Below are 26,128 nucleotides of genomic sequence, written 5' to 3' on the forward strand. Positions count from 1 at the left end.
ATTATTGATATCTGAGCGTTTAATAGTGTTTGGGCAGTGGGGGGAGTGTGGTGTTCTGTTGATGAGGGGGGGATTGGAAATGAAGGTGGGATTTCAGTAGCCGAGGGGATTTGTGATTCCAGTGTTTAACTGATGTCATTGTTAGCTTTGTGTAATACAATACCTCCTTCATATTTGAGTTTCTTGTGTATTTTGAATATATACCTAAATGATTAATGAAAAACAGTGATGCATGTCACAATTAGAAAATTGTTTGTTTCTGAATATTTTAATTGTTATAGTATTGTTGTGTAAAGTAGAAAAAGTTTTGTTAATCCATGAGGGGATGTGTGTACAAAACTCACTTGAAGAAAGAGAGAATGTATATGAATAATATCTGAACTGTACACCCGATTGAAACATTGATACTCTGTATTCTGTATGTTAGTTAGTTGAATAAAATTTGTTTAAAATAAATCTCTTCTCAAATCATGTCAAGTGTTATTAGTTTATCTAACCAAACTCAATCTGCGGCCCCTTGTAGTTGCAGTTCACGTAGCTGAACTCGTCTCACAGCTGAATGATTCAAGATGGCTCTAAAGACACGACAGGTGGTCTTCTGTCCTTACTGGTGTTTTAATGGCCAACGGGTTTAAATGAAGGAGATTATGCTTCATTAATTAGCTGAAGGTTTTGTGACTTTTAGAAATATCTGATCATTCTCTATTATTTAGCTCATCGTACTGAATGTGTTTTACGCTGCATATCATGAGAGACTAGTTAGGAAAATAGAAGATTTGAGACTCCAGAGGTCAGTCCATGGCGGAGGACAGAATTGGTTACAGAAAAAATGATAAAAAAGCACTATATAAATGTAATGAATTATTATTATTATTATTATTATTATTATTATTATTTCATCCTGGAAAAGATTTAGATTTGAGCTGATGGATGTCAAATAAAGTAAAATGTGAAGGCAGGAATAATGAAGCAAAAATGTGAAATATAATTGATTATAAAGTAAGGGGCCTGTAGCTTTACAGTTTATGTTATTAGAAAGTCTTGCATGTTGAGCTGAACTTAGCTCAGTCCACAACCAGTCAGTCCACTAAGCAATCAATAAAGTTTGATAGGATTTTATGTTATTTAGCACTCACACTGTATGAGGTCAGCGTAAACTGAATGTCACTCTGTCAAACGCCACTCCTAGGACCCTGTGTTCAGTTTTAGTCATCATATTGTAAAGAGCCGCACATAAAAACAACAAAGAAAGTGAAGTCAGGCAGTGCCAGTGAGCAGTGAGCCATGAGACAAGATCAGAGGAGTTGGCTGAGGTGTGTTCAGTGCTTTGTTGATGTATTTTAAATGTATTCTACTTTCTTCTTTCTTCTTGCAGAGGAACAAAAGGGAGACTTCATAATAAACGTGTGATATGGAGGACACAGGCTCAGTTACCCAGGAGCCTCCTAAGATGGTTTGTAAAAAGGAAGAGGTGAGCGATGACGAGGAGGAAGAGAAGAGTCACAAACGACATATGGGCTGCCATTTCATGACTAACTTGGAGAGAAGAAGTGTGGACATCAAGAAAGAGGACTGTGAAAGGGAATATGTGCCATTTTCTCAGGACTGTCCTACCATTAAAGAGGAGGACTGCAAATATGAGCCAAAATTTCACAGCACTGACATGCAGGGAACTGAAATGGTAAGCAGTGTGAAAAAAGAAGAAGTAAAATGCGAGTTTGTGTCTCAGCACGCGTGTTCAGATGTCACAGGATCAGACCTCACTCTGAAGAGTCAGCACACCCTACAGCGTCACTCTGTCCTCGTGAAGTCTGAGTGTTTGGAGTCTGACGTAACCAGGATTAAGAAAGAATTAAGTTCCTGTCCTTCTGGAGAAGGTAAGAGTCAAATACAAACACCATGTTAGGCATGCAGCTTGGGGAGTTACAGGAATGGTGCTGTCCTGCTTGTTCACTGAGTTTGGATTTAATGAATTCTGTGCTGAAATGTTACAGATTTCTAATCACTTCATAACATAATGGCTTATTTTAAACTAAACAAGTCATGTATTCCAGTCAGGAAGAGAGGTAAAGGAAATAGAAACTGGTGAGGCACAGCAGATGAATTGATGTTGGACATTATGAGCAAACTGATTACATGAGCTGAGAGGTTTTATACATTCAGAAAAATTCTGTGGAGCAAATAAATAGAAAAACAATGTCATACGGCACTGGCGAAAAACTCGAGTTCAGAGAGGACATCAATATGCCAGTGTGGTACAGAAAAGTCACCACCAGTCAGTCATAAGGAAGAAAGTGGCGTAAGATACTTATTTAAAGTTAAAAGACAGGGAAGTGGGCATCACATGGAAAGAGTGTGGTTTAAATTATATTGTAGAACTAAGAGTATCACTGTATATGCTGTTAATGAGGGAATCCTGCATAGGTCTCCTTAAGACAAGTGTCTGACTGTCACTCAGAATGATAAGACTGCACCAGAAATATTACATATAAAATAATAATAATAATAATAATAATAATAATAATAATAATAATAATGTCATTAAGTGTTGGGGTCCTTCTCTGCCGTATTCTCCCAGCCTCCCTTTGTTCTTGATCCCATTTTCTGTCCCCCATGTTCTGTCTTATCCTGTACTTTGGTTCCCTCTTGTCACTCGTGTTTGTTGTTTAGTGATGGTGGTGTTGCTGCCATCAGGGGTTGTCTCTGTTGAAATGTTTTGTGGTCAGCCATTGCTTTTGAGTTACTGTAGCAGGTTTGGGGTGTAACAAGGCCATGTCAACAAAACTGTTTATAGACAAAGACAAAGCTGTCACTTCTCCCTTTTAAGCCCCTGCTTTTGCAGTACTCACATCTTGGTGTCTTGAACCCCTTTGCAGACCACTCTGCTTCTGCTGTAACCATCTAGAGACATGGACACACTTTTGGCAAAACTCATTTAATTACATTCAATGAACAAACATCCACATATCCATCACTGAACTCTTTTTTTTTTTTTTACAAACAGTCCAAAAGCATCAGGCACAAAGCAGCGATCAGTTCTAGACAGACGTCTAGACAGACGTTAGTCCGTCCACAGGCCCTCTCATGCACACATCTAGACTCTCTTATCGGGTCCGTTTAGAGCCACCAACTCACCTAATGTGCATGCCTTTGTGACAAAGAAGCAAATCAGAGACGCAGAAGACAACCCCATGCAGACACTGGGAGAAGTCAGACAGTAAAACAAAGCAAACAATGGGAATTTGGGGTGATGGGTATTAGGAGCAGCTCCAAATTAAAACATCTCTTTTCTTTAAAATATGAGTGGCTGAGTGTTTACACGTGTTTTTTTTATATATATATTTAGGATATCAACCATACCATTTTCTTAAATTGAACAAAAATATTCTTTCATTAGTATAATTAAAAAATGGAAGTTGACTTGTCATTAAGTGTTGGGTTTATTTTCAACAGCAGTAAGCTGTTGTATACCAAATTATCATCTCTTTACAGTTCTCATTCTGAGCTTTGTATATTTACATGGAAATTTGGATCTGTCTGTTTCCGCAGGTGTACAGGAAAGCGACACCCTCTTTCCATCATTATTTCCTCTTCACTGCAGACTGTCTCAAAATGAAAACATGAAGAAACCGATATCTGAAGCAGACCGTTTATTACCAGCCCATAGCAAACAATTCTTCACCAGTGGTGATTTTCAAACACATAAAAGAATTTGTAATGAAGAGAAGTCACATTGCTGTTCTAAATGTGGCAAGCAATTTTCTTACAAGAGCAATCTTATGACCCATAAAAAAATTCACACTGGAGAGAAGCCATATTTTTGTTCTGACTGTGGTAAACGATTTAGGACCAGTGGTATTCTTCAAATCCACAGACGGTTTCACACTGGAGAGAAGCCATATTCCTGTACTGAATGTGGCAAACAGTTCTCCAGAAGTTGCCATCTTCTTTCCCATAAAAGAATTCACACTGGAGAGAAGCCATATTGCTGTTCTGACTGTGGTAAACTATTTAGGACCAGTTGTGTTCTTCAAAACCACAGACTGGTTCACTCTGGAGAGAAGCCATATTGCTGTTCTGACTGTGGTAAACAATTCTGTAGAAGAAGCTCTCTTCTTACCCACAGACATATTCACTCTGGTGAGAAGCCATATTGCTGTTCTCAGTGTGGTAAACAGTATTGCACCAATAGCAGTCTTCATAGACACATTAGAATCCACAGTGGGGAAAATTAAATGCATTTCTAAAGAGTAAAACCTGACTGATCACACTCAGAAATAATTAACACCCAGAAATGGAATAAACTGAAAGTGGAACAACATAATCTCTAATAATGAGACACTGGTAAGGACATTTAATGTTGTGAGGAATTAAAGCAAGGATTGAAGCATAGATGAGTTAAAGTAACAGCAAATGTATGAATTGCACAAGCTAAACAATAAACTCAAGAGAACAGTGTCCCCACTGTCCAACAAGTAGACACTAGAAAGATTGAAAATAAATAGAAAGTACAGCAATTAATACCCTAAAATGCATACAAATTATAAATTACAAAAAAAAAACAATAATTAGAAACAATATGGACAAATTGAACCTGGAAAACCTTTTTGGACCTCCAGATGAGAGGCATTACTGAGGATGGTGTTAAACAGCACTGAATACATCTTTATATGTAAGTTAAGCAAGACCGGGTGAACTATAAATCAACTGGCAATCCCAGGGCTTTGGAATGTCTGATTGGGTATAACAACATTTCCATAAAATCAGCACAAAAACAAAATTTACTGTGTGCACATTGTAATAAGTCAAGATAATGTCAAAGTGATGGAACATCTTGCTACAAACTTTATATTATTGAGTTAAGAAAAAAAAAGTATTAGATGCAAATTAAGTGTTACTGAGACCAGAGTCCTCTCCGGTGACTGACAAAGATGGTGTCTCCTTCAGTTTGACGTGTGCTGTCAGAAAGATGGGGGTCCAGATGGTCAGACCCCAAAAGTGACATTGGAGGAGAGCAGCTGTCAATCTTCCTTTCTTCAGGATGAAGGAAAGAGAGGCCTTAATTAGACAGCACCAATCCCTGCATCGGAGAAGAATGACCAACACCAAATCCCTTAAACGGTCTCCCAAGTACACACACATGACAACATGAAGTTATATACAAAACTAAGATTGATATTCCAGGGTCAAATGATGACAAAAGTTTATTAGAAGAAGAAAGGAGAAAATGGAAATTGGAGAATTGCAAGATATACCAGCTAAAACAGAAAACAAATAAATGAGTTTTTGGTTCAGTTTTTGAATAAAAAGTTCCTTCCTCTTGATGTCCTGTCTATGACCATCACTCCTGTGAGTTAACACAAGACTGTACAAGGAGGAGGATGTCATGACTTCTGGGTAAAGTTCACTGCTGTCACAGTCACAGACACACAAGACCATATTGAGAAAAGACCCCCTGTCAGGGGCAGCATTGCTGTTTTAAATAAAACCAGTGACTTGACAGTTTAAACTGGACTGATAACTTCCATAATAATGGAGCAGAAGAGCGAAACTGAGAACAAAAATAAAGAAAAACTAGTGGTGTCTGTCATGTAAGAAAGGCCTCCAAAGGTAATGCTCTTAGAGTTCTTCTCGGTTCCCTCGAGTTTGTAATCCAAGAACAGATTGCACTTGATGTTTTTAAAAAAAATGTTTCATAAAGTTTAAACTTCCCCCCCCATTTGTTCTGTTAAAAATTGTTTGATAAAGTTTGAACCCACCCTTCATGTTTTACTATTGAGACCCTACCTTTGCTCTATAAAGATGCTGAAGATTTTCTTTGTACACTAAAGTCTCTTGAGCGTCACCCTCACAGGGAGTGCAGTTGAGCGATAGATTTGTCATCTGGAGCTCCTGTATGTAAAGGGAAAGTGTGTTTGTATTGTCAAGGCCAACGACTAAGACTATGGAGGAAAATCTCCGAGATGATCTCCAACATGTCTTCATTAGACCTCCAGCAGGGCAGTGTGATGTTTTCTCCATGTTTAAAATATTGTTATTTACATTCTGTGTGTTGATGTTCAGGAATTCAATAAAAAACATTCCAAACAAGCACCCCCCTCCATTGATTCCATCTTTACTTAGTCGGCTCACAGGCTCCACAATGCTTTCCAAACGTGATTTTTTTACTGTAGTGTGTAAAATCTGGTGCTTGTAAAGAAACAGATGAATGGAAGATGACTTTTAGCAGCACCAGTGGATGTTATGAATCCTGTATGATGGCCTATGGATTGGCCAGGTCACCTGCTGTCCTCTGATCATTAATGAATGACATTGGTAGGGATGTTTCAGCGGTCTTTATGTTGCTGTATATATATGATATATTTATTTTCTCTCAAGGCAGGGATCAGTATGTGAACATGTTTGAAGGTCTTATGTAGGCTGTGTAAAAACAGATTATAAAACTAGAATTTAACAGATCATCTCCACTGGTCTTTGTTCCAGTCCAAAGTTACCTCAGTTTACAATTGTAATGTCCCTGAGAATTTAGACAAACTTCAGTGGTTTGTAGGTTTTGGCCTCATAAACACAGAAGGGCTGTTCTCGTAAATCAAATTCTCACCATATTTGTAGTGTTCAGTTTTAAGGCTTTTCTCTCTCCTTTGGACAGAATGGGGCAGAGTGGTGGCTCTGAGGCTAAGGATCTGCGCTGGTATCCCAGAGGTTGTCGGTTCAAATACCCATCACTGCCAAAAGAGATCCTACTGTACTGGGCCGTTGAGCAAGACACTTAACCTTCAATTGCTCCAGGGGTGCTGTACAATGGCTGACCCTGTGCTCTGACCCCAAGGGGTATGAGAAAACTAACAAATTACTAATACGAGAAATTGTATAAGAGCAAAAAAAAACTTCCTCAGAACACATTGAAAACTGAAACATCAGCACTAGTTGGTAAGACCTCATTTTTTTCTGTTTTGCACTGTCTTACACTCTTATACATATTGGTTCTTCAATGGCACTTTATGGGTTCTTTTCTGGTTCTTCTTAGAACAATTGCTTGACTAAGAACCATTTCATTCTTGGAAGTGTTCTCCGCATATGATGCTGGTTCTTTGTGCTTTGAAAAACTTTCTAATATGTGGAAAAAAAACCTGAAATCTTTCATGTATGGTGGGCTACTTAGCAGGACACTAATAGAGCCTGTGCAGCTGGGCGTTTGCAGTGAGTCCTTTTAAAATCATAAACCCACTGGTATTTCACTAATCTGCTACCATCTATTCACAGTTATTTACTGTATGGAGCCTGTTACAGATCTAAATAAATAAAGGATGTTTTTGGAACATTCATGAGGATGGGTCTGTTGGGAACTAACAGTTGTTCCCCTATGGCATCACTCTGAAGAGCCCCTCTAGCGAGACGAGTCCAGCTGCAGACCACCTCAGCTTCAAGTTTTTCGTCACCTGGCTTTGTTGACTTGAGTCAGATAACCCAATCTTAACCGTAGTGTAACCAGGTGTCATCACTGACATTTAATATAAACCAACCCTCTCCTTAAAAGATTGAGGCTCTGGAGCTCAACAGTAGCAGTGTAAGTATCTATCTATCTATCTATCTATCTATCTATCTATCTATCTATCTATCTATCTATCTATCTATCTATCTATCTATCTATCTATCTATCTATCTATCGACTCTGACACCTTGATTTTTAAGAGTGTACAATGATGGCACTGGGATATGAAAACACATGGTTGCCAGTACTGTTACTGACAAGTCATTTTACTCTCGAATGTTTCATCTGTGGCCCTCTGAACACTGCAGTGTGATGATTTTTTCCACTGACGCAGCACATTTTGATCCATTGCCAAAGACCCCATCTGCCAACGATGATACTGACATAAGGATACACGTGTGCTCCACTACATGTATGCTGAGCGACAAGAAAGTCAATTGACACGACACAGTCTGCTGTACTGTTACTATCTACTTATAAGGTCGCCTGATATTAGAGACGTCACTCTCCATGTTTTACACGTTTGCCTCATATTCTCTACCTGATAATTCCGACACCGCTACAATATGCTGCCATCTGCTGGAATATCTGTGCGTTACAGGCCAATCACGAGTTTTAATGCTATTTCGGAAACGGGTCGCCTCGCGGTGGACACACAGACTAAATTTATGGAGAAATCCTTGCTCCGCGTGAAAAGGTTACAGACTTGTAAGGGTACAAATGTGTAAGTCGCCTCATTTTATTTATTTATTTATTTTTTATTTATATTTTTGGTAGTGCACTGTAGAAGCAGTACAGGCTGGTCAATGCTTTCAAATCTATCTCTATAATTCAGACAAAGGCATTAAAATGGTCACTAGTAGGCAGCAGGACACCATCAGATTCAGAAAGCCTTGGACATGGTCCGTGTTATTGAATTCAGTGATCGTCCTTTGAAAATTATGCACTAATTCAGAAATGGATTGCCGTCTGTTCATGGTTATTACTTGTTATGAATATAAAAAAATAAAAGTTCTTTCTCGAACTTTCATGTGGACAGATCTTTTGGAAATCAAAAACAATTCCCTATGGCATGGCTCTAAAGAACCACTCTGGACACTTAATTCTTAAGCACAATATTTTCAGACATTTTCAGAGGAAAACAATTACTGCAGAAAATACAGAAATTCTGGAATACATTTGAAGGTTTAATACACACGGTGGCGCAGTGGGTAGCGCTGCTGCCTCACAGTTAGGAAACCTGGGTTGCTTACCGGGTCCTCCCTGCGTGGAGTTTGCATGTTCTCCCGGTGTCTACGTGGGTTTCCTCCCACAGTCCAAAGACACGTAGGTTAGGTGCATTGGTGATTCTAAATTGTGTGTGTGTGTGCGCGCCTGTTTTGTTTCGGGAAAATGGTTCAAGGGATTAGAACATAAGTAGGCAAAGAATCAGAGAGAAGAGGTCCAATACTTCTATTTTATTTACTTAATCAACTATAATAATCAAACACATATAATGCAGACATACAAAACAAAACAATACTTACAGACATATAAAAAGACATAGAGCCATCATCCTAGACCAGTAGACTGAGGGGGCCCGCTTGTCAGTCTTGTCAGAGGACCAACTCATTTTGCCTTTCAAATACCGGGCGGTGCGCGCTGTCCCCACGGTTGAGCCTCCTAAGAAACTGAGGGAGAAACCTTCCCTTATATACTAATTGAGCGTCCTTGCCCAAAGCGGCTTACGTGCAAGCAGTGTATACAGAAGTGATTAGTTTCAGCACACACACCTTTCCACGGGACGCGGTGTTGTTTTGCACTTGGTCCTGATGGAGACGGCACCTGATACCAGGAGGCACACAAAACTACAGTAAAAGCCCCTCAAAGTGAAAAACAAGTCAGCATAACCCTCTGGCTATATTCCCAGTACTTTTCCTTCTTGAAGCTGGTTTTTGCGCTGAGCAACCAACGCCCATCTGCTCTCTTGATCCCCCCCTCTCTTTAGAAAAATCCTTCCATTACATTCGGCCCCTTGCTCAGCAAACCCAGCGCTCTTGCCCTTCTTGTTCTGATTGCAATTTTTCATAAAGCACAAAATACATAACAGTTAAATATAGTCATTAAAGCAATAATAATAAAACAATTGTCCATAATAAATGCTTTTTCTTCGCTTGGAGAAATATTTTTCCAGTGAACTTACATTTTTCTTCAACCCAGGTACTTTGCGCACCGTAGAGGGTCACCTCCCTGGGGAGCGGTTACTAGCACTTCACCCAAGGAGTTTCTTCTGATTTGGTATTTCATCATCCACATTGTGATCAAGAAAAGAATAAAAATCTTTAACTGAAGGTGTCCATGGTTCAAGAAATTGGATGCACACCTGTTTGACAGCAACTCTAGTAATAACTAATTAGGAAACTGGTAATAAGCAACAACATACTATTAAGAGAGTAATTTCTGCTTCACTAACATGACCCCCATGATACCCAGGTTCAAATAAAGCTAATACTAATTAATATTATTGGTGATGATACAGATGGCATAAATATTTATCTTAAATAACTCAAAAGTTCTCAGTTTTAGGTTGCCACCGCTGTGCACAATGATAATCAGAGATAAAGTCCTTACACACCTCACCATGCTCACATCTTAACACACTCATTCATAAAATTGCCCAAATATACACCCAGCTGTGGTCTCAACCTTGAGCCACCTTTATCACATTAATGCAACCATCTTGTGGACAGTAGGTGTCAATCCTCCCTTCGGAAGATGTCAGCACTACTTCCAAAATGCAAATCACTGGGACATTTTTGAGGTCACATTCATTTCAATTTCAATTTCAATTTCAAGGGTTATACCCAAGCTTCTTATTAAGGATTCATATCTTCAGAGATCTTCAAACTTCATTTGGGCTTTTAATTCAGACCTCACACTCACCACTGTATGTATAAGACACTCCATCTCCTATGAGCCAAATTATTACTTCATTTCACTGATTTCCATAACATATATACTCATCAAGCCATGATGTTAATCATTTGACCTGTATCACCATCAACATGCTAGCCTAAACTGTTTTATCCTCTTCTAAAAGCTATAGATGTCCTGACCTATAGTATGTGTCCCTTATCCCCAAAATACTAGTTGTGTGTGTCATCCCATATGCTTACTATTATTCTTTTCAATTAATTAAATGTACCTAAATGTAAAGCTCTACATTATTTGCTATAACACTACAATCAATAACCTAGAATATCTAAACTGGACTGACCCTGACTAGTAATAGTGCATTGTCCCTTCAATGACAATCACTTAACAATCTCTAATAGATCCCTTATGTTAGATTAGATTCAATTCTGATTAACTTTACAAATAACCAAATCATTGGTCCTTAAAGGTGACTTATTATCTCATACAAAATATCAGAAGGCATATCAAAACATTTATCTAAAAATACAAATTATATAGTATTCCCATTAATACAAACATTCATTAAATACATATTATTTAGGAATCCCTATATTCTGCTTTGTCTACAAATAATTAGCTTTCCTTCTATATCTTTCACAGTTCAAATACTTTTAACCCAAAAGATGTTGCCATTTGTCAAACAAGTGGACAGTCAAAGCAGGCTCCAGCAAGAACATTGAGCCCTGCAGAGTAAAAGTGTGACAGATTTTCTTTTCTTAATAAGGACCAAAGCAGGTGTTGGGGTCCAACATCCCAAGCAAAAAGGACCCAAGTAGGCAGATGTCATCTATGATTCGGAATCCACGATGATCTTTTGGGCTCAAACATCACCAGCATAGTTGAGCTCTTGGCAGCAGGTATCCATGATGCCTGGAACTGGAATCGAAGTGCGTTGTCCAGTAGTCAGCTGATCGATGGCCTGATTCATGACTTGATTCCCTCTTTGGTATGGCTGGGTTCTCCTTGGAGTCAGATAATTAGTTTATCTGCAGACCTTTATCACAGCCCAATCTCTGGTTCAACTTCAAATGCTGTCATCTATGATGCACTAGGAAAAAACAGCTTTCACCTGCAGATGTAAAGACTTAAAAACGCTCATTTAAATAGTCAGCATATTAATTCTTCATTGGTAGCTACTTATGGATCCAAAAAACAATATGTCATAAGATGTCAGATCTGTTTCGTTGGGGTACCCCTATTAAAAATATTGCTAGCAGTGAAACAAACGGTCAGTTCAATCCAGTCTGTGCTTGTCTGAGTCAATTTGTCTTTAAACAGTCAGAGTAAAAGTTTAGATTGATAAGCACAAAGTTCAAGTCCTCCTTTATAGCTGTTTCCAGTTTGGCTGCGGTTGCAATTTCCACTCAATTAAAAAACATGTCCCAAGTCATTATTAAAATAAAGTCAATCAATGTATTACAAAAGGAAAAGTACTCAATAATAAATCATTACAAAAATTGGTCCCAATAATATTGACATAATATTCAAATTATCTGCATTTGTTCCAAGATTTAAACTGGTTTCAAAATGTAAAATTTAAACAAAATTAAACATAACATATCAAGCAGTCAAGAAAGAAATCCACAATCTAGACGGGCAAATTCTCAATCTTTTCCTTGGTGACATTGAATAACAAAAAGGTTAGGCTCCACACTTCTTCCCCCATGTATCTAATCACAAACCATTGTTCAGTTATGCAAAGTCCTAAAAACATTTTTCTTTTTACACAAGGTGTTCATTTTTAAAGTTTCTATACATGTATAAAAGTGAGCCTTCCATTAGTTTTGTTGTGATCCCAGTATTCCACTGTATTTCACACAAACATGTCAATATTACACACAAAGGAAATGAGGAAAGAAATCAATATATCAAAATGCCCTATAATGCAAAATGTCTTTATTTATTTACTATAAAGCCCTCTAAGAAATTTGCACATTTCTACCCATATTTAGAATGAAGAACCCACTTGTTTATCAGGTAAACTAAGAAAATACTTCAAATCTACTTCAATTATATACACTGATTTTCTTTTCCCCATAACCTTCTGTCAAAGACAGTTGATCTTGCACATTCTTTCATTGTTATCTTCCAGATGTTTTATTACACGTCTTTCAGAATGTTGACTCCAAAGAGCACAGTCTGTTTTTCTCTTAGTTAACCCTCCTTATTCCCTTTCTTTCACTTACAGTTTGGCATTGGCTGTTTTTATACTGCCACATGCCATTCTTCATACCAATTGTCGCATTTGACCATCACCAAACAAATGCACACCATATTGTCACTTACACTTTCCTTCATTACCACATACAAGTAACCCTCACATTATAGCAGCTTTCCTTGTACTCTGCCTCTCCAATATACAGTAAATTTTGTTTTCTAAGCAGCACTAATCAACATAGGCTTTGAAAGGAGTATTACCAATAACCTGCTTCATTTTGGTAAAAGAATGTCTCCTTCAATCGAAATTTACTCATTTTAATTAAAATCCTCCCTTTTATCAGAGTCTGGCCAGTACTCAAATAAAAGGGGTGCTCATATAATATGCTTAATCTGGAGACCTTTTACACCACCTGTTCAAATCTTTTTTTTTAATTTAGAATTAAGAGCTCTTTTAATTTCAACATTTACATTCACAATAATATCAATTATTTGATTCTTGCAAACAACACCACATATTTTTACACATTCTTTTAAGCACACTGAAACCTATTTAACATACACACACATAGGGATCCCTCTAATACACTATATAACATACACAAAATCACCCAAACCATTGTTTTAACACATTCAACTTTACCTCAGTTTTGTTACTTATTATCACTTATTATTAAAAGTGATTGCATTTTTCATTTTATCAAATGTTACTCATACTCACATTTATTTTAACCCATATTTACTCAGAGCTCTGGAAGTTTATATGCACACGGCAGCTTCAGCAAATCATAGTTGAACTACATTACCCAGAAGTCTCCATGTTTTTGCTTTCTTACTCCCAAACACACGTACGCACCCACAGAATAAATAACAGGCACGCTCACACATTTTAGCACAAACATATTTACACACACACAGAGAACAATTAATGCTCAGGCATACACATAGTATACAGGCACACACATTGAATAAGTTCAGCACAGACATATTCATATACACAGACATTAGCGAGCGCCAGGTACCTTTGAAGTTAAATACAGTGCACTTTTTCTTTTTCTCGCATTATATTCTTCTCAACGCTTGTTATTCTTTTTGGTGCTATCCTCCTACATTTTTCTGAAGGCTGCTTTACTTATCAGACTATAATATAAAACAGCCTCTCATGACGTTAACGGATGTTAACTCTAACACGATTCTACTCAGCTCGAAACGGCGCTGGTTTCTAGATCAAGGAGACTCCATTGGCGAAATGACTCGGCGACAACGAGGAATTGCTTCCGTGGCGATCCATTCCTGCGACAATTCGGGCAAATCCAACTATCAAGAAATCACGCGGTTCGATACTACAGCAAGACGGCACTCTCGTCAAAAAGACTAAACTGTCATTGAGAATATTAACTCAAAACAAACAACATGTAAGCTTCAACATAAATAACAAATAAACTCGAATCATGGCATAAGTGCTAACTACTGCGCCACCACACACTTTAACACTGAGCGATCGTTGCTTAATCTGTATGGCATTCTCTTTATACATTGCTACGTGTACTGCTAGCTGCTCGCAATTTTTTAGCCAGGTCTTTATCTCTTTTGCCTCCTCATCTAACTTCTTTATAATAATCATTAACCATACACAATCTGTCTGACCAGTAGACAAGCGAATGTTTTCTATTTTAGCCGCCTTTGTCTCCACTTTCTTTTCTCCTTTCTTATACTTCTTGTTGCTCTGGCTTTTCTTTTTGGTTTGCTCCTCTCCTTCCTCCTCCTCGGAGCTCTCCGAAGATGAAGATGAGCTAGTTGAGCCAACTTCATGCCGTTTTTTTTATTCAATTTTTCCCATTCAGCAAAGGTAAGAAGCAAATGAACTTCTGCCTTTGCCACTTGCTTCTTTATCCCTCCGGACTTATCCACAAGTCCCTTCTTTTCGGCCATGTCTAGGAGTACCCCTGTGGGTCGTCCATCTATTTCTCCCTTAGGGACTTTGGCGTATAGCGCTCCCCATAATTACTTTCTATTTACTCCCCCTGTTCTATTAACCTTGTCCCTATCGTCCAACTTAGTCAATTCTTGCCTCATTGCCTGTTTAAAGCGAGGATCAATAGCGTAATCCGTAAATTCCACACCATCCTCCCCATCCAGTTTCACTCCTCCTGCTCCTGCATCATGCATGCGTACCAGCTATGTATCTACTGGCTCATTTCGCCCTTGGGCGTAACGTGATCTAAATCCTTCCCTTTTTTGTACAGTATAATCTTCACAAACATCTCCTCTCCTAACATTACCGTGGGCGTCACCATAAAGTCTACGACGTACCACGGGTTTAGCTTGTAAACTCGGGGGATTCAGGTCTGGCTGATCATCTACATCATAATCATCGTCCCAAATGTTACCATCCCCTGTCTCGGGATCCCACTCATGGACATTCGCTGCAGCTACAAGCGCTTTAACCTTCGCAACATCCAGTCTACGCCTCTTTTTCGCATTCACCTTGGCTATGCATAAGGCTGCCTCGTCCGCCAACTCCTCGGTTCTCTGTACCCGCGGTAATAATACAGCCACGTGGGATTCAGCCATTGAGGCTCGCCCTAACGCATCCGTCAAGTCCATTTGCATTTTCTTAATCTCCCTTTCTTTTTCGTCTACCAGGCTGTCCAGACATCTAACTGCCGTTAGTAAAACCCACCCCCGTGTCTGCAAGCCCGTCATGGGTTCTTTTACAGACACCTGACATTTCTTAAGTGCGGCTAGTACATTCACTGGTGTTGGGGGGCCTAAACTTTGCCAATATTGTGCTAATCCCCCCCACGTCTCAATTCTCTATAGCGCAGTCTTCCCATACCGTTTCCTCCCAGCCGGGAAGAGGTAAAGGAGCCGTGCCAGGGTTTTTATCCTTTTTCTTAGACATCTCTGATTTCTTTTTGCCTCACTCAATAGTTCAATATTTTACCAGATTCCCCAAAATCCTGCAGCGACTACGCCAAAATGTTTTGTTGTGGGAAAATGGTTCAAGGGATTAGAACATAAGTAGGCAAAGAATCAGAGAGAAGAGGTCCAATACTTCTATTTTATTTACTTAATCAACTATAATAATCAAACACATATAATGCAGACATACAAAACAAAACAATACTTACAGACATATAAAAAGACACAGAGCCATCATCCTAGACCAGTAGACTGAGGGGGCCCGCTTGTCAGTCTTGTCAGAGGACCAACTCATTTTGCCTTTCAAATACCGGGCGGTGCGCGCTGTCCCCACGGTTGAGCCTCCAAAGAAACTGAGGGCGAAACCTTCCCTTATATACTAATTGAGCGTCCTTGCCCAAAGCGGCTTACGTGCAAGCAGTGTATACAGAAGTGATTAGTTTCAGCACACACACCTTTCCACGGGACGCGGTGTTGTTTTGCACTTGGTCCTGATGATGACGACACCTGGTACCAAAAGGCACACAAAAATACAGTAAAAGCCCCTCAAAGTGAAAAACAAGTCAGCATAACCAGACGGCACCTGATACCAGGAGGCACACAAAAATACAGTAAAAGCCCCTCAAAGTGAAAAACAAGTCAGCATAACCCTCTGGCTATATTCCCAGTACTTTTCCTTCTTGAAGCTGGTTTTTGAGCTGAGCGACCAACGCCCATCTGCTCTCTTGATCCCCCTCTCTTTAGAAAAATCCTTCCATTACAGCGCCCTGCCAGGGTTTTGTTTCCTGTATTGGCTGGGATTGGCATGGGATCCAGCAGACCCCGTGACCCTGTAGTTAGGCTATAGCAGGTTGGATAATGGATGGATGGTTTAATACATCTATAGTCTAAAGTGCCTTGTATTTGCAAATGCATCAATTAATTTCTGTGTCCAAAAAAAAAACCAACTCAACTTTGATAGAGTATCTTTATCATCTGTATGTACTTTAACAGCTAGTCTTGAATAACATGCCAATGAATGATATTACACTCAGTTCAGAACTTTTCACAGGTAATGTAAATACAACCCCATTGAATCTCACAAGTGTTAATATCATTAACACAAAATTATGATGTGCAGTGACTCCCCGATGACAGCTGTGTGGGGGGCAGTTAGGCAACGTAGTGTTGTCTTAAACTGTGGAAGCCAGTGACTTAACACAGTGATCATTCCAACTGAACCACAACTCGAAAACTAAAACTACAATACTTTTTATAGTATTTTATACAGCAAATAATCTACAATAAATGTATTTTTACACATTTACACAAGATCCAAATCTTAATATCTTTACTTTTTAGTATTACAGATGCATAACTGTTTTTTTTTTTTCTTTTTCTGCCAGTTCTTCCCGTCATGCACCTGTAGATTAAGCACTCTTGAAGAATTCTGTGAAGGTCGCATTTGAAATCGACGCTCTGCTTTGTATGCCCACTTGAAATGAAAAGTTGACTTCACTATTGATGTGTACTGGTAAAAGCAAATGTGGCGTGTTTGTATATCAGTGGATGGATAATGTTTTGTTTTGTTTATGAGCTACCTCTTAACGCGCACACGTACCGGTCCCGGGACATAACAGCGGCTCAAAAACGTTACAGTAACGTGTGCATGCCCATCTGCCATGCATCTCGACATACTACCCATCAAATTAAACTTCAAAGTCTCGTCTTTCCGATGATATAAACCATTTTGACACACAACAACCACAGCACTGACACTAAAGCCTTTTTTACAGAGAAGTACATACTTTTAAGAGTTGACTTTCCCTACCTTTGAAGACCCCCTGCAAGTCAAACATCAATATTTCCGAGCAGTATTGATCCCATTCTGTCCGTAAGGCTCCAGCGAATATAATCCAGTAAAACGATTTAGGTCCAAAACACACGATATATCCTCAAAGGGACAAAACTCCAGAAAACGTTTCATAACTTGAGACCACCTACGTAATTTTTTTTCATTTATATTGATCATATCAGATGTAATTTGTTTCTGTCGGCGATAACCATGCTACCGCATGAAACACGGAAGTGTTAGCTTCTGATCGACACCTAAGTTGGCCAATTACGACGGGTCTGGGGTTGACTGGCACCTCGTATAGCCAACGAGTGTCACAGACAGCTTGAAGGATGATGTAAAGCTCCAAACCCTGGTAGAATCTACCAGTTTGATTGGACACTGTGACTGACACTCAAAACTTACAGCCAATGAGCAGCCGAGCATTTTGATATGTAACTTGCCATACTAACTTGTAAACAAAACGATCAGAGCTGCGCGAAGGTGGCATTTGTGCCAGTCTGCAGAGTTGGTGCGTGGTTGTTTATTGTGATTTTGCCAAGTTTTTTCGCATTTTAAATATGAATAAAAGTAGAAGTTTAAACGTAAATAAACGCTCGATTAAATAATAGATGCATGTACGCGTTGCGAAAGTATTCAACTGGCCAAGGAGAGGTCTAATGGCAGAGAGCGACATGTGCCACGCCCTTGTGCTTTCTGCTTGCTAGTGATTGCTGCCATCAAGTGACACATGGAAAAACGCTGAGCTGTGTTGTAACAGTTTGTAAAAGAAATGTATATAGTTTGTGTGCATTTTATAAAAAAAGTAAAAAAAATATAAATATATTTTTGGCCCATAAGACTTGTATTGACTATTTTTACATAGAAATGTGTATTTTTTATTGTTTTTATTATTTTTATAACTAATAGAGTGACACTGTGTGTAGATATAGATTCCTTTAGGTGTAAGCTTTCAGTAGAGCCCTTATTGATATATGCGGGTTGAAGCATTCAAAAGTTATTACACTTTTTCCATACGTTCCAAAATGTGGATAATGGTCCCTATAAAAAGCCCCTGGACATGCCCACATAAAAACTGGTGTAAAAATGTCATTTTTACAGGTATTCTTTTCAAATTTGAAATGTGAGTAGTCAACAAGTTATTCTGTTGGTACATAGTGTGTTTCTGTCCCCACCTACCTACTGCAGCTTTATTTTCCTTTATTTTCATAAAAAAACTTAGGCGAGAACAAAAAAATCGTTTTTTTTGTGAGTTCTAATGTGCATAACTTTTGATCAGTCACACCTACAGTGATTCTGCCTACTAAGGGTGAAACTAGAGAATGTTACCTTTACAAAGAGACCAAACATGTGTTTATACTCCAGATAGTTCAATAACAGCAATGATTCTAATTTGGAGAGGTCGAATTACAAGCGATTTAGCAAAAATGACCCCGCTTGATTAATTACTTCAGCTAACATGCATTTCAACATGTAGAGTTCTGTATTCGTCCTGTTCTTTATATCGATTAGAAGAATTACACAGATTAGTTTTCCTAATGTGTCCGTTTTGGGCCTTTATTTTATTATTTCACACACATCATTTTAGCTAACATCTCCTGGAGCAGACTAATCTAGCATCTTGAAAACTACCGCTTATTGTTTCCTCTTTAAACAATGGATACATCTCATCATGTAATTTGCAAAATACCATAATAGCAAATTATACATTTATCAGTTCTACAAAGAGATACGCAGTTAGGAAATGTAATGGCGATTTCTACTGTGTTGTTGATTTTATTTTGATGTTTTTAAATCCGCCTACAATTTCTCCCGCGCACAGTAGAAAGATGAAAACGTCACCAGAGCGACGGATGAGGACTGCCGGCCGGCCAGTGAGTCGCTGACATTGTCGTCCACATATGTTCGTGAAAGGTATCTATATCTATATCTATTTCTATCTATCTATCTATCTATCTATCTATCTATCTATCTATCTATCTATCTATCTATCTATCTATCTATCTATCTATCTATCTATCTATCTATCTATCTATATATATATATATCTATACTAATAAAAGGCAAAGCCCTCACTCACTCACTCACTCACTCACTCACTCACTCACTCACTAATTCTCCAACTTCCCGTGTGGGTGGAAGGCTGAAATTTGGCAGGTTCATTCCTTACAGCTTCCTTACAAAAGTTGGGCAGGTTTTATATCGAAATTCTACGCGTAATGGTCATAACTGGAAGCTGTTTTTCTCCATTTACTGTAATGGAGATGAGCTTCAACGCCGTGGGGCGGAGTTTCATGTGACATCATCACGCCTCCCGTAATCACGCAGTACATAGAAAACCAGGAAGACCTCAAAAAAGCGCTGAAGAAAACATGCATTATATAATTGAGAAGGCAGCGAAACAATAAGAAGCGAGCGAGTGACATATACAACCATATTCATGAGTTCTGCTACTTCGGAAACAAAGCACGATGTAAACCTACACTTTAAATTAAGTTAATAGACAGGCTGCCGCTGGCGTTTGTAATTTAGTGCCTGCCCATATAAGGCCGTCCGTCAGCGGCAATCCAATAGCAAACTCCCACTAAATATTCACGGGTGAAGGACTGTGCTTATGGAGAGGAAGATGAGATGGTCAGGGTGGTGTTTGACACAAACTCAGCGAAACTGCGAGAGAAAGTTTTAAGTGCCAGGACTAAGGTAACATTAAATACAGCCATGGACATAGCACGAGATGGCACCAGCACAGCTGGGAACCTTCGATGCATGTACACCGAGTGGCTCACGTGAACTGACGCAGTGCACAGATAAAAGCAACAGTTCCAAAGAGCTGAACAAAACCGAATTACACAATTGAAAAGGCAGCAAAAATATGAAGCGCCTGATACATAGCATATTCATAAATCCAACTACTGCGGAAACAAAGCACACGTTGGAAAAAGTCAATGTCCCGCTAAAGGAAGACAGTGTAAAAAACCGTGCATGCAGTGTGTCAGGTCTCAGATAAAGAAGAAGACGAGCTGTTTATTGATGCAGTAAGAAACGAATCGATGAATGAAACCTGTCATCTTTACAACGATTGACAAACACGGAATGTAACTTGAACACAACACATCCTACAAATACGAACCTGATTGAAAGAAATAATGATAATCAAATCCTTGATGACAGCAACACTCAGTAACACTCACAAAACAAATACTGTATATTGACAGTCATGTTACGTTATTTTTAAAATGTTCCCTTTTCTTTTCTAGCTTTTTAACACACTACTTCTCACGATACGCTGGTATATATATATGTATGTATATATATATATATATATCCCGATCTACATACTCGAATAATGGATACTTTATTCGCCATCAATGATTGTTTTGGTAAAGCCATACTCAGTGTATTCATTAGATGAACGGTAAAAAAGTAAGAGCGAGGGAGGATGACTTATTGAGGCATGCAGGCTGTAGTGCTGCGTCAACTCTATCTGAATTGCGATCACATTTGAAAAAATATATCTTTTCAAGTTCTATTTAGTCCATATGTGTCAAACTCAAGGGCAGCGGGCCACATCCGCCCGGTGTAATTATATCCGCCCGAGATCATTTTATATACTGTATTATTGTTATTAATGGCCGGGTATATGAAGCGCTGGTAACACAATAAACTACAGATCCCATAATGCAGCGCTTCAGCTGCCTTGCCGAACACTTACGCGTTAATCAAGTCTAGCTTATGATGCTGCAAGTTATTGTGAAGCTAGCTCACACGATGCTGAAGAGAAAAGTTGATTCTGAAAATAGAGCCTTTAAAAACCGATGGGAGGCTGAGTATATGTTTACTGAACCCGTGTGTCTCATTTGTGGAGCTAATGTGGCTGTAATTACAGAATTTAATCTAAGACGGCACTATGAGACAAAACATCAGGGTAACCTGAATGCAATGCAGAAGATACAGAAAGCAGAATAATTAAATAAGAATCTGACACTTCAGCGGACGTTTTACCCGTGCACAATCACAAAGTGATTTCAAGTGAAGCTGCTTTTATGGGAGACACAAATGCACCAGTGCACCTTGCCCCACTTTCCCTGTTGCCAAGTAATGTTAAACCAAGTCGTCACTACGGTGTTCCCAAATACACACTTTGCTGATAAACTGAGCGCACTGAGTTTGCACGGCGCTTTGGTGACTTTGAAGAACAAAAAAAGTCCGTCTACATGCGGCTCGAACCTTGTGCATGTTTGGTAGCACATATCTGTGTGAGAAGCTCTTCTCAGTGATAAAGACTAACAAAACAGCACACAGGAGTCGCCTCACTGATGAGCACCTGCAGTCCATCCTGAGAATCTCCACAACACAGAACCTCACAGCAAACAGAAACGAACCTGTGGCCAAAAAGATGCCAGGCGTCCAGCTCTAAAATGACATATGAGCAAAGACAACTGAATGATTTGATTTGTTATTGCTGAAAGGAACACATTTTATTTATATTTCCAGGTTTTGTTATGCAGCATGTTCATATTTGAATTTGTATAATTTTGACAGGATATATTTTTATGGAGAGCAAAATCTTTTGGGATATTTAAAATCTAAGTTTATTTTTTATATAAAATTACATAAGAGTAAAGAAATTTGAATGTTTGTTCTTTTAACGTTTACTTTATTTCTAACTTGTATAATTTAGACAGGATATATTTTTATGGAGAGCAAAATATTATAAGTTGTTTAAGGTTTGAGTTGATTTATTCAGGAATAATATTCCTGTCTGTTTTTACCATTCCTACCAAAGATATTTCTGTCGACTAAATAAAAATTCCTTCTATTTAAAATTTAAATAGAACTTGAACAAATATGATAGTTCATAATATCCACGCAGACTTGCACATAAGAGCGGGAGTCATCCGTTTTAACCAGCAGCGTATTGCACTGATGCGAAATAGCTGTGTATGTATATATGTGTATATGTATATATATATATATATGTTTATGTGTGTGTGTGTGTGTAAATAAATAAATATATATATGTATATATATATGTGTATATATATATATGTATATATATGTGTATATATACACTGTAAAATATTGCTGTAAATTTACAGTCAGTTTCCTACAGTATTTTCCTGTGTTTTCTTTACACAGTAACATACTGTAATGTTTTAAAGTATTACTGTATATTTACAGCAGATAACTGTTTTCAATGCTTTTCTCCCTAAATACAGTAACATACTGTAACATACTGAAAATACGGTAGCATACTGGACAAGCAAAGCATTCTGGGATTGGTTTGTGAGGAGGAGGTGTACGCTGAGCTGAGATTTAAGATCAGTAACATTAGAACTTTTAAGAGTACTCTTACGTACTGCTAATTAGGTTATAGCTTATCATTTATCACCCAGCCTATTCAGTTAATTTATTTTTGATAGTATTTTTTTGCACTTTACATTGTTGAACTGCATTTGGTGTTTGGTGTTTGTGAAGCGGGAGAACGTGTCGGCGACAGAATAGAAAGATCCAGAAACAATTTGTTGCGGTTTTGACTTGGTGAGCCTCTTTCTCTTTTGCTTTATATTTTTTTTTTCCCTTTTTTTTTTTTTTTTTTTTTTGTCTTCGTTAGCGAGTTGGTTAGTTATTCGTTTTACAATTGTTTCACGCTGTCGGCCATCTTGTTTGTACATGTGCAGTTAGTTTGTACTTAGCAAGGTATCGTATAGCTTTTAGAGCCCGCACAACCATTTCTCCCTGCTCGTAAAGTGGAAAGCCCTCTTGTCCAGTTAATATTTATACACTATCTTTATTTTTAACTTGGCACAAAGTGCTGTGTCTATACGTTTTGGGCCAGTAGGTCATGAGACCAAATAAATTTATTTTAAAGTAAAATGGGACATTTAGGCATTGTAAAATAACATAGATGTTATAATTCAACGTCATTTTACATGTAAGGCATCCAGTACACGAGTTTGAAACTAATTTAACTCAGGAAACTTTAAAGTTTGTCAAAGCAGTAGTGGAAACTTAGCCGTTAGTTGCAAGTTGTCAGGAAAGCAACATAATAAAAGCAGCGAGTGTTTTTTTTTATCTCGACTTGTTAGATTATATAACTGATCCAAAAATGCTGCAGTGTCAGTTCTGTGATCGTGCTTTTCAATCAATATTGTTATTTTGTCAGCATATGAAAATCCATAGTCATGTTCCTAATACTGCTTTTAAATGTGGCATTCCAGATTGCTGTAGGTCCTTCAAAAAGTTTGCAGCTTTCAAGTCCCATATATACAGAGACCATAACAGGGGGGCTGCAAAGCGGGATGTAACACAGACAGACCTAGGACTTGATGCTTTAAACTTAGTCTGTTACATTTCTTTGTGCCAAGCAAAATTTAGCGATTTAAAAAGCCTCTTTGCTCACTTGAAGTCTCACATTAAAGAAGGAACCGTAGTATCTTGCCCATTTAGATGTAATAAAAGATTTTCTGTGATATCCACATTTTCCTCTCATTTATCCAGAAATCATCGAAATTGTTCAGTGGAAAGGCTCGGTCACAACATTCTGGAGGCAAATGTTCCAGGGCAGATGTGCACATCTCATAGTGATGTGGATGAACACTTGAGTACGCAGTGTGAGGTTGTGATAGACTCTGTTGATGGTGCCAAGGAGTCAGATATAGGCCTAGTACCAGATATTGCAGATGAGTGTCTATTTTTGAAGAATTTGGCATTGTTTTACTTAAAATTGCAGGCAAAGTTGGTTCTACCATCTTCAGTAATTCAAACGGTAATTGAAGGGTTGCAGGACATACATGACATTAGCCAGTCACATGTGTTGCACAAACTAAATGAAAAATTGACTACTCTTGGAATTTCAGAAAATGATAGAAGGAGTGTTCTTGATGTCATGAAAGCTGAGGATCTTTTCCGGATTTGCAATACCCATGCACTAAAAACGGATTTGAGGAGAAAGTCTTTTTATAAAGAGTATTTTAAATATGTGGATCATGTTCCCATCTGCCTTGGAATAAATGAATCAGGCAAGGAAATATTTGCTCAGTACATTCCAATTAAACAAACATTAGAAGCACTGTTTTGTTGTGAATCAGTCAAGAAACAATATAAGAAAACAAAAGCTGAAATCAGAACAGAATACATTCTCAGTGATGTTTGGGATGGCAGAAACATTTATGAAAACAACCTGTTTAAAACTGATTCAGAATCTTTAGGTTTAATCTTATATCAGGATGCCTTTGAAGTTGCTAATCCACTTGGATCAGGAAAGAAAAAACACAAGATTCTTGCTGTTTATGTCACACTTGCAAACCTCTTGCCTTTCTGTAGGGCAAGCATTGACCACATGCAGTTAGTTTTATTGTGCAGGGAGCAGGATTTTAAATACTTTGGTCAGGACATTGTCTTCAGTCCTCTGATTAAAGACCTTAAAGACCTTGAGGAGAATGGTATTACGTTAGCCGATGGAAAATTGCACAAAGGTACATTGTGTGCCATAGCAGGAGACAATCTCGGCTCACATTACATTGGTGGATTTGTCGAAAATTTTAGTAGGAGTAGCAACTTTTGCAGATATTGTGAGATTGACCGACAAACATTCCAGTCAGCACCCCTGACAAAGGCTTTAACAAGAACAGTGAAGTCTTATGAACAGAATGTTAAAGATTTAGATGCTGCCAGAGCTGACAGTGTTGTTGGTGTCAAGTTCAATTCTGTTTTTAATGAGTTGAAGTATTTTCATGTTTGTCAGCCAGGATTACCTCCCTGTCTTGGACATGATCTTTTTGAGGGTGTTGTGTCCAATGACCTTGCATTGTTCATTGATCATCTTGTGATTCAAGAGAAGCAGTTCACATACCTCGAATTAAATCGGCGCATTAATCAATTCAGGTACCTTGGCAATGATGCACATGATAATCCATGTGTAGTACACCCAGGTGGTGAGAAATTACGTGGTCATGCAGCACAGAACTGGTGCTTGCTCAGGCTTTTACCTGTTTTGGTGGGGGAAAAGATTGCCAGTTCATCTGAAAATGAGGTTTGGCAATTAATACTACAACTCAGACAAATAGTAGAGCTTATTTGTGCTCCTGCCATTAACACTGGTCAGATAGCATGTTTATCAGTCATGATAGATGAATATATAGACACTCGAGCAAAGACTTTTCCGTGTCACCCTCTTAAACCAAAACATCACTACATGTGTCATTATCCTGAGCTCACTAATTGGTTTGGTCCTCTCATTCGGTTGTGGACGCTCCGTTTTGAGAGTAAGCACTCGTACTTTAAGCAGTGTGCAAGAAAATTGCACAATTTCAAGAACCTGAGTGCTACATTAGCAGAAAGACATCAGCTTCTGCAAGCATACTTAAATGCAGGGAATTTCTATCCTGAAAGTTGTGTAGTGGAGAGAGGGACAGATTTTCATATAAATGACTACAATGATGACATTAGTGGGTCAGTTGCTTACCTAAATTTTCAGCCAGGAGACACGATAGCAACAAATGAAGTGACTATAAAAGGAACACTTTACAAAAAGAACATGCATGTTGTTCTGGACAGAAATGATGAGGGTCTTGTATTTGGGAAAATTGAGTTGATTCTCATTCATGGCAATTCCAATGTACATTTTGTCACAAAGAAATATCAGTCTTTTTGCCTTGTGGACCAGGGAATTCACTGTTTGACGTCACAAAATTTGGGTGACTTATGCATTAATCAAAATAACCTACCTGATTACTATCCTTTGCCTGAATACTCCTTGTGTG

The sequence above is a fragment of the Polypterus senegalus genome, chromosome 8, assembly GCF_016835505.1.
Source record: "Polypterus senegalus isolate Bchr_013 chromosome 8, ASM1683550v1, whole genome shotgun sequence".
In the NCBI taxonomy this organism is placed as follows: Eukaryota; Metazoa; Chordata; class Cladistia; order Polypteriformes; family Polypteridae; genus Polypterus; species Polypterus senegalus.